The sequence below is a fragment of the Arachis stenosperma genome, chromosome 1, assembly GCF_014773155.1.
Source record: "Arachis stenosperma cultivar V10309 chromosome 1, arast.V10309.gnm1.PFL2, whole genome shotgun sequence".
Classification (NCBI taxonomy): Eukaryota; Viridiplantae; Streptophyta; class Magnoliopsida; order Fabales; family Fabaceae; genus Arachis; species Arachis stenosperma.
This window is the reverse complement of record NC_080377.1, coordinates 18485660-18503944: the sequence shown is the minus strand read 5'-3', so window position 1 is coordinate 18503944 and position 18285 is coordinate 18485660. Positions and strand designations below refer to the sequence as shown.

The window sequence follows — 18285 nt, the reverse complement described above, 5'->3', positions numbered from 1 at the left end:
CAAATTTGTATATACTAATTTTACATCGAATTGATCCTGTTTAACCCAGTTTATTTTCAGATCACTTCAGGTCGGAGTCAAAATAAACCCAGTGGTCTTTTAGGGCCGAGTCTGGGTCTACTTAAACCCGGCCCGGCCCATGAAATTAAAAAACATTACTAATCTTCCCATCTGCAGTATAGATGCATGATCCATCTGCTGACGATGAAATGGCTCTCACATCTCTGCAAATAGAGTTGAGTAAGCAAGAAACACAAAAAGAAATATTAATAATTTGTTCATAATAATATGGATTTAAGCCATCACAGCCACTGAAATTACAACAATCTTCAATAGTTCCAATTATTATTAAGTTACAGGATACAATAACCACAGAAAATCGGATTCCTCATAGGTTATAGTTAATTTACAAAAGCACTCATATAATAATACCCTGGGTGACAGTTGCTAGTTCCATATTTCACAGCATGTAAATGCAATTACTTTACTTGCAGTCATTAATCTCACATGCAAATACACATTCCCACAGTAAGGAAGAATTACCGTGGCTGCTTGCATCTCAGTGAGGTGGCCTCTTTTTCTAAGCTCCTTGTAGAGCTCACCATTATGGGCATATTCAAGAATCAAGAAAACACGCTCGGCATCATGAAACCAGCCGTGTATAGTCGTAGAATGTTTGGGTGGTGAAGGTTGGATTGTATTTCCATCTCCCTCCTTACCTGATGGTGAAGTCTGTACTTCTCAAGTTGTTCCTTGAATATAATCTTCAATGCAACTACATATTTGCTCTAAAAAATAAATAAATAAATCGGATCAACCCAATTGAATATTTAGAAATTAATCACTCTAAGTGTCTAGTTTTCACAGCATTAATGTCGAAGTTTTTAACTCTTACACAGACTAGTTCAAAATGTATACACACAATGTTATATCTTATATGATTGACCTATATTATAAAACACTTTTCAAACATGATATCAATTTAATTAATCTCTCTTTTTCCTTTACAGTTATAACCTTGAGCATCCACATACACATTCCACTCATAAATTTTTTTTTCAGAATAAATTCGATATCAAATTACATCATCCACATTAAATTTCAAGAACTTGAAGACCAGTTTACGCTAAAAATTTTGTCTCAAAATACAAATAATAATATATTTCCCAAGTACTAAACTCGCAAGACCAACCTAAGACGTTGAATTATCTCACAAATCAAACACTCAAGCCAAAGTATGTTAAAAACCCAGCTCCCAAAGACTTAGCAAATGAGCACGATGCTGAATTGAACTAAGCAATAACAGCTCAATCTTACAGTTACAGTATTGAACAATGAGAGAATCAAGTTCATACACATGTTTATTTTCTCAGGAACTTTCTGAACAACCAAACAGAAAAATTAAGAAAAATAATAATAAATAAAATAACAGAGAGAGAGAGAGACCTTGACTCCTCTCGCAATGTAGACTCTGCCAAATTTTCCTCTGCCAAAGAGGTTTTCTGATCCCGAAGTCTTTGAGGGACCATTGCTGCTGCAAGTTATCTTCTTGCATATTTTTTAACTACTCCTACTGTGTAAAATAAGGGATATAATATAAATTTCTGTGCTTAAAGGAATGAAACAGATTCATCTAATTCAAACAAGGAAGAGGAATCAAAGCAAAGGCGGGAAAGGAAGAAATAGCAACCTAAACAAAAAAGAAAGGACCGACCTCAAGATGAAGGCTGTATAATTCAATATCACACCCTTCACAAACCAATCAAATTCTCAAGGATTTTCTGCCCGGGGCAGAGAGAAAAATAGTAATGCTGAGTATATTTCATAACTTCAAAGATCAATAGGATGAGAAAAATGGAGAACAGAAGAGTTGGCTACTTTAATTTGACATGATGTAGATTCAATCAACACACACACAGAGTGTATATATATATACACCTTGAAAATGAAAATCTTGACAAGGATTGTATAACAAACAGTTGCGCTGTGAACTAGCAACCAATAATATTGATCAATTTTGAAAATTTGAAAGAACAGAATAAGACAGAAAGGGTGGCTGCCAGAATTCTAAGGGGAAAGCAAAGGCCAAAGAACAAGAGAAAGAGAAAAATGGAGAACAGAATTAGTCAAAAAAAGAATAATACAAATACAATAGATAAAGTGATTAACAGCTTCCCTTACTAGCAACCGTTTAATACTTTTTATTCATCAAGGCAGGATAACTATGATTCTAAATAGTTATTAATATTTACAACTGTGTATTTTAGTTGCAACTAATGACAATGGAAGTTAGTCTTGGTACTCACCAACATCTGATGCATTAACTACATATATGTTATGTAGATTGGCATAGAAGAAGCAGAAATTGAATATAGTTCTTCTCTTGCCACTCCAAAAACAAAGCTTAAAAAAGATGAAGATAATAGTATCATATGAAAATTGAAAAACATTAGAAGAATGATACCACCAAAAATTGAAGATAGAAAAAGTCAAGATACAAGTATATGCAACACCTTTAATTTTCCTCAGTCCTCTTCTCTAAGGATCTTCCTAATTAGTAGTAACATATAGTGAAAAAACAAGGAACAGAAAAATGAAGGCAGGTACCTGAGAATAGATTTGATCAGAATCAGCGGGCTGGAGTTCCTTCACAGAAAGCTTGCCATCTCTGTCTCTATAACAGTAAAGATAAAGTGTAATAAAACCCTAAATTGTTTTGAGAACAGAACAGATACAATTGCATGAGAATCAATGTAATCGGAACAGAATCGCAATGGAAGGGCTAGGGCTAGAGACAGGGAAGGGACGACGGAGGCTACCTGAACGAAAGGCGACGAGAAGAAGAGATAGAAGCGGCGACGGTGCTGACGAGCTTCAGCGAGCAGCGGCAGAAAACGGCGTCGAGAGGGTGGCGAAATTCATCGGCGTCAAAACTGAAAGAGAGAGATTGGGGAAGGGGTGTGACGGAGAGATTGGGGAAAGGGTGTGATGGAGCTTCGGGTACGGCGGTGCAAGGGCGAAAGGCGCCGCGAATGAAGGATTCGGAGGGGATGGGTGAGGAGCGCCGACGAAGGATTCGGGGTGTTTTGTGGGATTTTTTTATTTAAATAAATTTAAAAAATGTTTAATTTATCGAAATAAATAACTTTAAAAATTGTTATGAAAATATGTAAGATGATTTATATGGTTCACAATAAGTTTGCATAGGTTACAGCGGTAAATGAGATAAAGACTAAATGCGTGAGATGTATATATTTTGTTTACGGTATAAATAAGATAGAGTAAGATAAATTTTTAACTACTATAAAAAGATGTGTAATTTTTGACATTCTTTACAAATACTTCATATTTTTTTTTTGTTTTTTTTTTCAAAAAATAGGCAAAAATGTCCAACGAACGAATATGTGGTTGTCTGTGTGTATTCAATTGTCATATAAGAAACCGTGACAATTGAATGATATTTGAGTGTGAGAATTCAATACTGTTGCATACTCGGCGCGTAAGTTGTGTTCGAGTTGAAGAGTTTGCTATTGAGCCACCTTCGTAGTTTAGGAAAAAAAGAGATTGGAAGGGTGGGGTATAAGTTGCTAGCATCATTGGGTATCAGAGAGTTTCGGTTTCGCCTGTTTCGACTCTAGAGCAACAAGCATGCGCGACTCATGTTTGACATCCATAGGAGAATCATGGTGGAACAAGTGATGGAGCTTTCTGCCGAGGTTGGTGATGTTGGTGGCGGTGGTTCTGTCCCTCGACCTTTGTGCAGAATGACCCACCTCTCGCACCACCACCAATTCATGTTGCTAGTCCAATGGAAGACATGGACGTGGGTGATGAAGACTCCAACGAAGAGTACATTGCGGATAACAGCGATAGAGATTCCTCTGAAGATGATGAGGAGGAGGAGGAGTTTGTACCGGAGACGCCAGTCGAGGCAGCGGTGCGCTATGTTTTGCCTCCCCCCCACCCGATTCCAAAGCTATCAGATGTACCAAGTCACTATCATACCTTGGATCTGGACACCATGCATGAGAAATCTCTGTTTTCCAATACTGGAGAAGAAGATTATAACCTAGACGATGGGCGGGGTAGAGTTTCGAGTCGGCCACAGATTCAAATGCAGAGATCCAGTAATGCAGGGTGTGAAGAACTACAACATTCCTAGAAGTGTTGAGTACTAAGTGGTCGAATCGGACCAATTAAAGTATCATATGCATTGCTGTCAAGTTGCAACTGGATGTCCCTGTAGTCTCCGTGTAGCCCTCCAACAGAACCTCGGATATTGGTGAATTCAAGTTTAAGTGTGGCATATTTACTCATTCATGATTGCTTTATCTAGTGTAATTTCCAACCATGAATGTTTTATTTCGTTATGGAGGTCCGAAGGGTTGGTGGAGCGCATACGTGTTTAGCACCCACCATGTCCTAAGACCATTGCCAGTTGGACAACAGCCTCATCTGCAAGGTCATCCTACCATTAATACAGTCCAACCCATCCGTCAGCATCCCTGTCCTGCAAGGTGCAGTTCGGCAAAGCTATCACTTCAGAGGAATGATGAAATATACGCGGGTGCAGAGGAGTGATGAAATTGTCCGATGCTCTGCTCCCTACAAGTCCAGAACTGATCCGCAAGGCGTTGCATCGAGGCCTGGTCAGCGGTATGAAGCTGGAATGCATCCTCGAACCCTATCTCCTCAACCATCTACTCCCCGTGATAGCTGTTGGACGGCCCGGCATCATGCCAGTCAGGTGGGGAAGTGTCCCAGACTGCCCGATGCTGCAGACCTCCTGAACCAGATGGATCACGCAGTGGGGGAGGTGGAGGAGGTGGAGGCAGTGGTGGTGGTGAGGGTGAACCATCGTCGTGTGGTGGGTTGTCCCCGTGTTCCTCATGTCTGACGAACTCTACCTCCTCCTCGGACTCCACGTCCAACTGCCCCCGGCAAGGCCTGACCCTCTCTCTCCTAGCCCTTGCGCCTGCTCTGCGCTCTCTAGCACCCCTCTCCCTCCTAGCAGGCTGTCAGGTGTCCTCCCGAACTTCCTTGGCACGCCGACACCAATCAAGGACATCTCGGGAATGGTGAAGAATGTCCCTTGGCTGGCTGGCAATAGGCTGGACGTGAGCAGGTAAATCAAATAGCCTAAGATCATTGAAACGTCCTGGCCTAAGAGGTGCCTAACCAGCAAGTGCTCCGGTACCAATTCCAATACTTCTGGGTCGGCATGTAGTCGAAGCAAGGCTGAATGGAGATCCTGTGGTGCTTTTCAAATCATGCCTTCCAGCTATCATATCACTCGACAAGTCTGTCAGGCCACCAGACATCCTCGCCTCGTCGTGTAGATGTCAAGAACCTGTCGACATTTACCGTGGCCCCGGCATCGGCTGCTTTGTAATGAACTGGCACAGTGGCACTTCACCCGGTCATCCTGGTGAAACTCAACGATGTTGAAGCAGACGAGGGGGACAACGGACATTCATATTGAAAGGACAGTTGTGAAATAATGATCAGTGATACAAGTGAAATTAAAGGATAAATAAATATTTGATATCTCAATATGTAATAACTGGTTTGTTATAAATATTTAATTAAAAAATACATGAATCTATATAAATAAAATCAATATAAATGAATAGTTATATAAATATATATCAATATATACAAATATAAATCAATATATATTAGTGTTAACCTCATCCATCCGTAACTGGTCTAGCGATAGACGCCATCGAAAGACCCTCGTCTCGTGCTGGTTCCTACTCTGCTGCGTCAAAACCTATCAACTTGCCACCAGTTACAAGGATAACACGAGTTCAATTTATGGAATGTCATAATGAGTTACAAATTCAAAATACGAGAAAGACATCAACAATAGTTACCCTATTGCCATAGGATACATGAAAACCTGTCGGTGAGGTGGACACCACTGAAAAAATCTCTGGTATATCCCTGACATCAACAGCAGAGTGCAGCCAGCGATGTCTGTCGTGTCTTGGTGTGCTACAGAGCACAGCGAATGGTATGTCCATGTAAGCACTACCGAGCCCCAAGACAACCCACGACACCTCTCAAAGTCCTGAAGTAGTGGCAGCCACCGGAGATAGACCAGGTTGCTCGACTTGTCCGTCATCAGGTATGCCCGATCAGTAACAAGATGTAACACCTCGCATACTGTCGGAGTGTCTCCGGATCATCCGTCTATGGCATATGGCGGACACGGTCCCGCAGCCATGTAAGTTTCACCGAGAACGACTCCTTCCACTGTGCCCCTTTCTACGCAACCACTGGAGGCCTGGCACCGAGTCGTCGATCAACTAACTTCCATGTCTCCGTATAGTACCTCCGGTAGAAATCACGGAAGCACCCCCATTGGCTTCTCCGTATAGTACACCATGTCTTGTAGGGTGATAGTGGCCCCACCCCATGGCAGGTGGAACGTGTGGGTCTCCGGACGCCATCGCTCCATGAATGCCATGATTAGGGAGTTGTCGAAGACGAAGTCTCTGAGTGGCACCGTGTCGCCAAACCCATCCTCCCTCAGATACGGGACGATTGTGTCGGGTGGTGGAAGCGTGTGATTCACTTGGCGGGGCAGAAGTAGGCGAGGCATAAAAATATCACAATTATTAAAAATTTCTATAGGTCCATCAACATGTCAAACTGACTTAACAATTGTATACATTTGTTTAACAGAAATTTACACGTATGTAGTCACTTAATTTATGTCGATACAACTTTTTACGTTTACGTTGACATGAACTTACTTAACTAATAGACATTTCCTCAATACGGTAAGTAAAATAAAAATATTCAGCAAAATAATTAATAATCTAATTATGAAACTTTAACTTAATAATCTAATTATAGTAAATAAAATATTTTTTAATTTATTTAAATAAAAAATCCAAGTAATTAATAATATAATTATCAAACTTTAATTTAACAATCTAATTATCAAACTTGGATAGTTAATAACTAAGCTAACAAATTAAGAAACATGTAACGAATAAACTAACTCAACGGTTGAAAAATATCTACCTTAGCATTTAATATCTAAATTAGGAAATTTATAGCGTACAGAGGTTAACATGTACAGAGATAAAGATATTCGCTTTAGTTAAAGGGTTTGTTGATAAGTGGCATCGAGCTTGTTGGAAGGGAGCAGCTTGGCAGAGATGTCTGTTGCATTGTCGGGACTGAGCCTTCATGGAGCCGCGCTAATTGGTGAGGAGTTGTAAAGGGCGTAATGGGCTTTGGTAGTGGGCTTGGTTATACTGTATGAATAGAGCATTAACGGGCTTAGAAAAGAAGTCTTTTAAGATTTTTTATTCCAAAAGAAGAGTTTTAGGCTTTTAACATTTGAAATGATACAAGATATAATAGACATGGTAGTTAAGTATGGAAAAACATGATCCTACCAAAATAGAAGCCATGAGAATGCTAAGTTTAATTTTGATTGTATTCTTCTTGGTGTAGGTAATTTTGTTTAGCATTGATGCTTTAAATGGAGAGAAATACTATTTATATATAAGGATAAAGTATTATAAAATATATATTAAAATTTAATTTAACTTTTTTATTTTGTAATAAAAATATTTTGTTTTTAGTTTTATTTTGTATAAATTAATTATTATTGTTTATACCCTGACCCAAATGCTTAAAGCCAGGCCAGCTAAAGAATGAAGGCCCCAACACGAGAGAGTTGGTCTTCACGCTTACCCGACCTCTTTAAAGAGGTCAGACATTATCGCAGAAGTCTAGCTCTACTTGCCCAAAGTAAGTAACTGCCTCTGTGAATCTCTCCCCTCCGTCTAGAAGAGTAATTTCAACAACCACTAAAGATAAAGAGAACGGTTATCCACCAATAAAGATGGAACTATTTCGACAAAGGTGGTTAACACTCTACTATAAATACTCTGACACTCGTTAGGTATAATTTATGTTCTAATCTACTAAAAACCTGCCTAAGGCCATTGCTAACTTAAGCATCGAAGTCTCTTGCAGGTACCACCCCCACCTCCTTACGAGGAACTCAGACAGGTGACACCTCAGTATCAACAAGTTGAACGCTGCCATACAAAAGGATCTGAACCTCACGTTCAGACCTATATCATCGCTTCAGGTAACCCTCGGAACATTGGTGTCGTTGCCGGGGACCTAGGATTCGATCCATATTAATGGCAGACGACTAGTATGAAGACGGCCGCACGACGTCTGGATCTGAAGCTGAGCCACCAACCAGAGGGTAACGCCCTTATACTACCTTCACCATACCAAACCCATGGTCCTCATGGGGAGGGGCAATTAGGGAACCCTTAATCCAGGTGGGTTCATTCGAAAATTCATCATCCTAAGGAGAAAGAACCCCCTCAAACAACAGAGATAATGGGTCTCGTCTGTAGCCAACGAGAACGGCTAGAACAGCTTGAGCAAGAAGCCGAGCAACAACAAGAAGCAGAACGAAAATTGCGGAGGGAAGTAAGGCGACAGAAGGAGCTAGAAGAAAAAAGCTCCTTAAGTTAAAAGCTGACCTTCGCAATTAGAATAATCGGACCGATCGAGAAGAAAGCCCCCTAGGTGGAGAAGATCCATTCATAGAAAAGATCCTATGGGCCAAAGTTCTTAGGTTGTTGTATTTCGATTAATTTTTTTGATTCAGTGGATTAACTGTATAAACTGGGTTATTGAGTTATTGGGATTGTGTTTTTTTCAATTAATTATTTATTGAGTGCTGAATTTAGTCCATATTTGAGTTTAGATGCAGAGCTCTTCTTCTTCTGAGTTATTCTGTTTCTAATAAAATCGGTTCAACAACAGTTTGACCCCAGTTTGTTTTGTTCCTTCTTCTTGATTTTGAATGTTGTCTTCTTCTTCTTCTACAAAAGAATAAGGAAAAGGTCCAGCATTGTATTTTTGCATAATTCTTTTTCAACATGACCATTTTTTTATAGAAGTCAAAATTTTAATAATTTGTAAGCATTCTATTAATAAATGCAATCAAAATATTGTAATAGAAAATAAGATATAATAGTTTACTTTTTGAATATTTTTAAGTATATATAAGTTGGTTTAACAAAGATAGAAGGGTTGGTCAGGTTTATAAAATTTCAAGCCATCTTATTTTTTTTATTTCTATTAGTGGAAAACAGAATTGTTACATAATATCTATATTAATTTGAATCATCATGCATGGACCAAATTTAATTCTCTATACTTATTCATGTTCTAATTACAGTACTTATTCCTTGATTTGTTTGCCTCCTTGATCATATTTTTTTCTAAAAAAAATCAACTCTTACAATTGGATTCCAAATTTAATTACAGCAACATCAAAGCATTACTTAATTTAACTGATCTTATATCCACTATTTTCCCACACATATACAATGCCAGAACAAAGATCGAGAAACAAATTACGTTCCACATAATCTTATACATGTCATGGGGTTGTTGTTGTTGTTGTTGTTGTTGTTGTTGTTGTATAATCCTATACATGTTTTGAAGGAGAGAACCAACTGTATTTCTTTTGAAGTGATGCAACATCGTGCGCACATAATTAAAGGATTTTAGAAACATGGGGGCAATGCGATTTCTGGACTGACATGATTTTAAATATCAACAAGAAACATGATTAACAAGAATTATCAGAATAAATAAAGGATTTTAGAAACAAACTGCAAACCATTATCAGAATAGATAATTTTAGAAATTAACAAGCAACATGATTAATCAAACTAATTGCTCAAAAAAAAAAAATAAAGGATGAAATCCCCCTCATCCTGACTTCTTTGAAGCGGTAGGGTTTATTTTAGCCTTCTCCTTTTCCCCTTCAGAGTGAGGCAAGAAAACTTGTCTGCAAAGAATTATTGACTCTTACATACATATCTAAACCATCATGCATCCAATAATATGTTTCTTCAATTTGTAACTACCATTAATAAACTTATCCAATCTTTGATTAGTTTCTCAAAACTTGTTACTTTTCTATATTCTCTACCTAAATGAATGGTTCACTTGAGCTATTCAACAAAATTCCAAAAGGTAAAATGAAAAAAGAACAAGAATAATAAGCGGCTTAATTGGGATTATAGTAGGAACCAAAACAAGCAAGAACGGCAGTCATATTCTATTAGAGTATTAGGTGAATTTGGTATGCGTGAGATCCACTTCTTATTATGAACAATATTATTTCACACTAGCACGACCCAATATGTTATATGATTAACAACTTGCACTAAAAGCAACAAGAAACCAAAGACATTTACTTGTCCAGTGACATCAATCAGGCCTATATCTGTTGGGATTGTGTAATGGATCCACCAACTTTAAATTCGGGCCTTTGATCAAACCTGCACGGAGTAGAAAAACCAAAACCTACTCCATAAATGCACGCTAGTTAGGTACATGTTTTTCAAACACAAAAGAAATTGACTTTCCTCATCAGGGGAGCAAGATTCTTAGGCGATGAAAGCATTAGTAGTAATAAGGATGTTTTGTTTTCTAAACGATTTCTGCTTTTGTTACTGGATACAGATGGTTTATTATTAGTTTATTACCCTATTATTAGTAGAGCCAAAACTAATAATTTAGTAGGCAGAGCAATAGTTACCTTCTCGTAACAAGCACGGGAGACAATGACCACGATGACGGACGGCAGGAAAAGACCGACTGAGCAAGATGAGGGGTTATAGGCTGTGATGACTCGAAACTACCGCGACGAAGCTCGCGACTGGCGATTAAGGTGCGAGCCTGGAGTAGGACGAACAGACGAATATCTTCAGCGTCATTGACGTTGACAATCAGAAGCCCAGCGGTGGCGATCGCGGTGGAGGAAACTAGGGTTTCCTTCCAGGAAGATGCTCGTTCTTCTCTGAGCAACTGGGCATGGTGAGAGGAAGAGAGAGAACTAAAGACCCAACCCAACCTGTTTCAATCATTTTTGTTTTCTAAAACTACTTCCAACGACTAATAAGGCCCAACCTATGAAGCTGGACTCACGGAACCCACTACAATAAAATCATGTTCCTTGTTCAACCCACCGGCTCGGCTCAGCGAACCCTTCACATGAGCTCCTATATTATGTTCAGAGCCTGCTCCATTCTACAAAAGTAAACAACATGTGTGGAGAGGAGATGTAACTAGATAGAATATCTGTATATATGTATAGAAATTGATCTGTACAGTAGATTGACCCTTTAAATTAATAATTATATAGTTAAAAACTTAATTACAAAAAAATGATAACCATATTCCTTGAATTATTCCCTATCAGACCCCTGTTACTAACGATACAATTGTGTATTCTAGTTCTTGTCAAGTATCCTAACCATTGCTATGCATATGGGATAACATAAACTTTAAGATAATTAAACTAACCACAAAGTCGGCTGTCCTGGAGTAGTGTCATGTGACGTTCAGCCTATTGATGTCTGGATCACGTACATCTGCGCGGGTCATCTTCATCTTACTCGATAATATGGTTAGAAAGGGATAGAAGAGAGGAGAAAGTGGAGGAAAAATTTGAAATGAGGTCTAAATCAAGGCTGTACACGACATCTATATATAGGCGTGACCCAATCTTATCTCGTATACAGTGTAAACGAGATATACACGTGTCACGTGATACGTGCAAACTTATCTCGTTTACACTGTAAACGAGATAAATCATCCTATGTATTTTCGTAATAATTTTTAAAATTATTTATTTCAGTAAATAAAATATTTTTTAATTTATTTAAATAAAAAATTCGTGTTTTGTGAAATGAGGAGGAGAACGCAGTGTTTTGCTTATTTAGTTAGATAGAGACAGATATTTTGTCGGTAATTATTTAAAAAAAAACTAATTTTTTAACGGAATCATCGACAAATTTTTTTGTTTGTAATTTATGCTAATTTATTTATTTTGTTTTCGACAAAAATTTCTTTAAAAAATCTGTCAAAAGTATCCATCTGTAATAAGTAATTTTTTAATAGTGACTCTTATTTATACTACAAGCAAATTCTGCAATTAGCAACTAGTTTTATTTGAACCTTGACTCCTAAATGGAAAAATAAATAAATCACAAAAAGTACAACAATAACGATAATAAATGAGCCAAATAAAACTATTAAGTAAAACAAAACTCAACTATACGTTAAACATAAATACAACATTTTTTTTGTTGGTAGGGTTATGAAACTCACCCTTAGACTAGTGATACCGTGTATGATAGATGACTTGGTGGGAACAAAATTGTAGTAACTGTGGCAACCACCTTAATCATGACGACAAAGTCAGGACAATAATTTAAAGATGGGGCTACAAGAGAGAATAAGGAGAAAAAGCAATTGAAAGAAGTGTTTGTTATTTTTAGTGGGATACATATTAACTATGGTCACATATTTAATTGAGTTATGGAAGGATAATAAAACATCATTTTGATGGTTCCAATGATTAGTTAACGTAAAAGATAATTAATGAGTTTTTGACTCAAATTGTTTTTCAATTTTAAATAATTAAATAGAATTATAACTCTTAAATTTACACCATATTTGAGTCAGTATTAATTAATTTGTATGTCCATACGAGACATGAACACAATGCTATACATCCAGGGTTGGTTTGTTATTAAGACATACAAACTTTTTATGGAAAGATGACATAAAAGTACACACAAAATATATGTATTTAGTGTCCTTCCAATTTTGAGACACAAATTTTAGGCATGAGATAATCTTTTATAATATTTTTATCTTTATCTCTTTTCATATTTTCAATTTGTCCATTCATGCCTTAAACCCTACCACTTCTATTTTCTCCCTCTCCACCACTCCCACCATATCCATTCTTCCTTCCCTGCCTTTACCTCTATGGTCATTATTACTGCTACCACCTCCTCTTCATCCTATGTCTCTCTTCATTTGTCTTATTTTTATAAAAATTTTGCTAGCATCTTTACTTCTTATTATGTTTGCCTTTGTATTTGAAGTTACTAAGTTCTACATCCGCAATGTTGTAGCCTTCGTTTTTCAAATTCATTTTTGCCTTTATCGCACCTTCGCTTTTGTCTTAGTTACACCTCTATCTTCCTTTTTCAATTTGCTTGTGCCGGTACCTCTCTTCTATGGCTCTACCGTCTAGATCCATCTTAGCCTTTAGTTACATCGCACCTCTATCTTCCTTTCTCAATCTACATGTGCCTTTGGCTCTCTTTCGTACCTCCATATTTACCTTACAAAATTTCAGATAGTTGACAATAAATTAAATATGTTCTGATACTAAATGTGAGCATTAAATTTACAATTGATGCGCTTAAGACCGCTCACTAGTATAAACATCTCAATAACGATAGAATATACTTTCAATATAATTCTATATCAACAATAACATAACAATATACTACAAAGAGCAAACATATTATAACAATAATATATATTTATTCTCTATTATATTCTCATAATAGAAAAAGAAGTGAAGATCCTTAATATTACTCACATTTTAATTCCAATTTCACTTAACAAAAATAACATAGATACTTTAACTTTATATATACAAATGTTTTCTACTAAACTTAACTTAGTAGAAGTTAAATTCATGTTGAATTGGTTTGTTTATCATTAAAATACTTTAGTTATCATAGCCAATTTTGTTGATTTGTCAAATTTTTATAACTTTTTTCAAGATTTTTGTAGCTTTTAATCGTGTCTGCTTTTAATTAATTTGTACAAATGATTTCAATTATAATGAAAATTCTAGTAATCTCTAAAGATTTTAATTCAATTTTGTTATAGGTTATTTATAAACTTAATTTAATTGTCAATATTTTATCATGCAAATATAAATTCAAAATAAACATTATATGTATAAATAAATAACATCATAGCACATAGCACCATCCTAATTTAATTAGAAAAAGTATATTTTAATGTTCAATTATTATTAAGATTATTACATGACAAATTTTGTGACAATTTTAAAATCTAATTCTCAAATAGATAGATTTTTGTTTCTTTTAAATACAGAGATTAATTTACTTCATGTTACCAAAAAGATATTGAGATATATTTTTGAATCTTTATTTTAGTTCACTCTTTTTTGAAAGGCATGTATATGCGTATCTCATGGGAAAGGAACTAGAAATAAATAGTGTATATCCTTTAGAGTTGCCAAGTTTGTGATGCTAAATGTTTTCGCCACCATCGCCACCGCTATCAACCTTCGCCGAAACCCGAACGATGTTAATCTCCCTTCAAGTAGTTATGACGCAGCCTCTTGATTATGATGAAAGGAACATAAAGCGTTTAAGAGTCACCAAAAATGATCTGAAACTATTGCTACCTTCAACGGTAACGCCATTGGAACCGCTGCCAACCCTTCCACATGAACTCATCAGAAAAATCTTGCTGAGGCTTCCGACGAGGTTGCTGCTTCAATTATGGAGTGTGTGCAGTTCATGGAGAACTCTAATTTCTAGCTCCCAATTTGTCAATGACCATGTTCGACATTTAATCTCCATTGATCCAAGTTTTAGCCATCTACGAGTTTCTTATCATGTTTGTTAGTTCTACAAATACAGAAGATTTAGAGATTTCTCGGTATGATCCTTGTTTGACAACCCTTCCGAACCTACAGAAGTTGTTTACTTCATGGGAAACCTAGCCACGAAATTATTGGCTCATACAATGGATTGCTGTGCTTACTTGACATTACTATCATCGATAACTATATCATGCTGTGGAATCTCTATACTGGATTGACATCCTAATCGTTGGAAATTCAAGGTTTCATAAGAGTTTGCTGCGTCAAATATGATCATGTGAATGACGAGTACAAGTTTGTTGCGGTTTTAGATTAGATAGAGAAATAGGAAATGCATAGATTTAAAACTAGAATTTATACATTTTGCTGGAACTCTTCCAAGAGAACAATTCAAGATATCTCATTTCTTTATAGGAACTCAGAATTTTAGATAGTGTTATTGATTCTCTTAGTTCAGTATGTTGATTCTTGAACACAGCTACTTTATGAGTCTTGGCCGTGACCCTAAGCACTTTATGACACAGCCATAGACACATAACTGGGTGAACCTTTTCAGATTGTGACCCAGCTTTGCTAAAGTCCCCAGTTAGAGGTGTCCAGAGTTCTTAAGCACACTCTTTTGCTTTGGATCACGACTTTAACCACTCAGTCTCAAGCTTTTCACTTGGACCTTCATGACACAAGTACATGGTTAGGGACAGCTTGATTTAGCCGCTTAGGCCAGGATTTTATCCCTTTAGGCCTTCCTGTCTATTAATGCTCAAAGCCTTGGATCCTTTTTACCCTTGCCTTTTAGTTTAAAGGGCTATTGGCTTTTTCTGCTTGCTTTTTCTTTTTCTTTTTCGCCTTTTTTTCAAACTTTGTTATTCACTGCTTTTTCTTGCTTCAAGAATCAATTTCATAATTTTTTAGATTATCAATAACATTTCTCTTTGTTCATCATTCTTTCAAGAGCCAACAGTTTTAACATTCATAAACTTCACTATAAAAAATTTGCACTGTTCAAGCATTCATTCAGAAAAACAAAAAGTATTGCCACCACATCAAAATAATTAAACTAACTTCAAGATAAAATTTAAAATTCAAGTACTTCTTGTTCTTTTGTAATTAGGCACATTTTTTATTTAAGAGAGGTGAAGGATTTATGGAATTATTCATAGCTTTAAGACATAGACACTAGACACTAATGATCATGTAATGAAGACACAAACATAGATAACACATAAAGCGTAAAATCGAAAAATAGAAAAATAAGAACAAGAAAATTAAAGAACGGGTCCACCTTAGTTATGGCAGCTAGTTCTTCCTCTTGAAGATCCAATGGAACGCCTGAGCTCGTCTATGTCTCTTCCTTGCCTTTGTTGCTCTTCCCTCATGGCTATCTGATCCTCTCTAATTTCATGGAGAATAATGGAGTTCTCTTGGTGCTCCATCCTTAGTTGCTCCATGTTGGAACTCAAATCTCCCAAAGAGGTGTTGAGTTTCTCCCAATAGTTGTGTGGAGGAAAATGCATCCCTTGAGGTATCTCAGGGATTTCTTGATGAGGAACTTCCTCATGCTCTTATTGAGGTCCATGAGTGGGCTCTCTTATTTGCTCCATCCTCTTTTTAGTGATGGGCTTGTCCTTATCAATGAGGATGTCTTCCTCTATGACAATTCCAGCTAAATTATATAGGTGACAGATGAGATGAGGGAAGGCTAACCTTGCTAAAGTGGAGGTTTTGTCAGCCACTTTGTAGAGTTCTAGAGATATAATCTCAAGAACTTCTACTTCCTCTCCAATCATGATACTATGGATCATGATAGTCTGATCCACAGTTACTTCGGGCCGATTGCTAGTAGGAATAATAGAGCGTTGGATGAACTCTAGCCATCCTTTAGCCACGGGTTTAAGGTCATGCCTTCTCAATTGAACCGGCTTGCCTTTGGAGTCTCTTTTCCACTGAGCTCCTTCCACACATATGTCCATGAGGATTTGGTCCAACCTTTGACCAAAGTTGACCCTTCTAGTGTAGGGGCGTGCATCTCCTTGCATCATTGGCAAGTTGAATGCTAACCTTACATTTTCTGGACTGAAATCTAAGTATTTCTCCCGAACTATTGTAAGCCAATTCTTTGGGTTCGGGTTCACACTTTGATCATGGTTCTTGATGATCCATGCATTAGCATAGAACTCTTGAACCATTAAGATTCTGACTTGTTGAATGGGGTTGGTGAGAACTTCCCAACCTCTTCTTCAAATCTCATGTCAGATCTCTGGATACTCATTCCTTTTGAGCATGAAAGGGACCTCAGGGATCACCTTTTTCCTGGCCACAACTTCATAGAAGTGGTCTTGATGGACCTTAGAGATGAATCTCTCCATCTTCTATGACTCGGAGGTGGAAGATTTTGCCTTTCCTTTCTTCTTTCTAGAGGTTTTTCCGGCCTTAGGTGCCATAAATGGTGATGGAAAAATAAAAAACAACGCTTTTTCCACACCAAACTTAAAAGGTTTGCTCGTCCTCGAGCAAAGGAAGAAAGAAGGACGAAGAAGAAGAAGAAATGGAGGAAAAGGAGGGTGAAGAAAGGTTCGGCCTTTTAGGGGAACAGTGGTGTGTATGATGTGTGAAAATGAAGGATGGATGAGGGGTTTATATAGGAGTGGAGAGATGGGTAGGTTCGTGTATTGGGGGTTGGATTTGGGAGGGAAAGTTTTTGAATTTTGAAAGGTGGGGTAGGTGGTGGTTTTTTGGGGAAGAGTGGGTGGATGTGAGTGGTGAAGAGGTGATGGGGAAGAGAGATGGAGGTGATTGGTGAAGGGTATTTAGGGAAGGATGTTATTGGAATGTGTGAAGAAGAGAGAGTGAGTTAAGGTAGGTGGGGGTCCTGTGGGGTCCACAGATCTTGAGGTGTCAAAGATTTCTCATCCCTACATCATTCTGGCGTGTAAACGCCCTCTGAGTGCCAATCTTGGCATTAAATGCCAGGTTGATGCTCATTTCTGGCGTTTACCGCTAGCTTTTCTTCCCTTTCTGGCGTTGAACGCCAACTTGGTGCCCTTTTCTGGTGTTAAACGCCAGTCTGGTGCCCTTTTCTGGCGTTAAACGCCCAGAATGGTACCAGAGGCCAATCTCTCATGGGTGGTGGAATTCCATTCCAATTACCACTCACCCCTTCTAACATCAATATTTGTGCGGCGAAAGCAAGTGTCGGTCACAGTGGAAACCATCCGGGAAGTCCTTGGGATTGAACCGTCAACGGATGCATATGACGCCTACCAAGGAGTCTTGGCTACATGCGATGACCGTGCATTTGATTGGAGCGAGATCCTCCGCGTCATTGCTTTACCCGACGCATATTGGATTCGGGGGACCATAAAGCAACGACCCAAAGGTTTAGATGTCCGCCACCTCACTCAAGAAGCCACGGCATGGGCCCAAATTCTGGCTCACTATGTGCTTCCAAGCACACATGGGTCATCCATCACCGCCGAGCTGGCCTTATTGATATGGTGCATCTTGACCGATAAACCGGTCGACGTTTCGCATGCCATCCGCCAATCCATGGGGCGCATTCACGCTAAGGGAAATCTGCCATTCCCCGCTTTAGTGACGGCATTGGTTGCGAAAGCCGGCGTCAACCGGGAGGCTAAAGATAGGAGAACCACAATTCCGGTCGATGGTGATATAATTCCGACCAAGAGATGCCTCAAGCCTCCGAAAGCCACCAAGGACATTGGACTACCCACACACACTTGCAACCCTACCACTTCATCTACATCACAAAA

General features: G+C 38.0%; 1 pseudogene; it reads right to left on the bottom strand.

The window, feature by feature from the left end:
- Positions 1–243: 243 nt before the first annotated feature.
- Positions 244–2581, bottom strand: LOC130962666 (serine/threonine-protein kinase Aurora-3-like; annotated as a pseudogene).
- Between the last annotated feature and the right edge of the window lie 15704 nt (positions 2582–18285).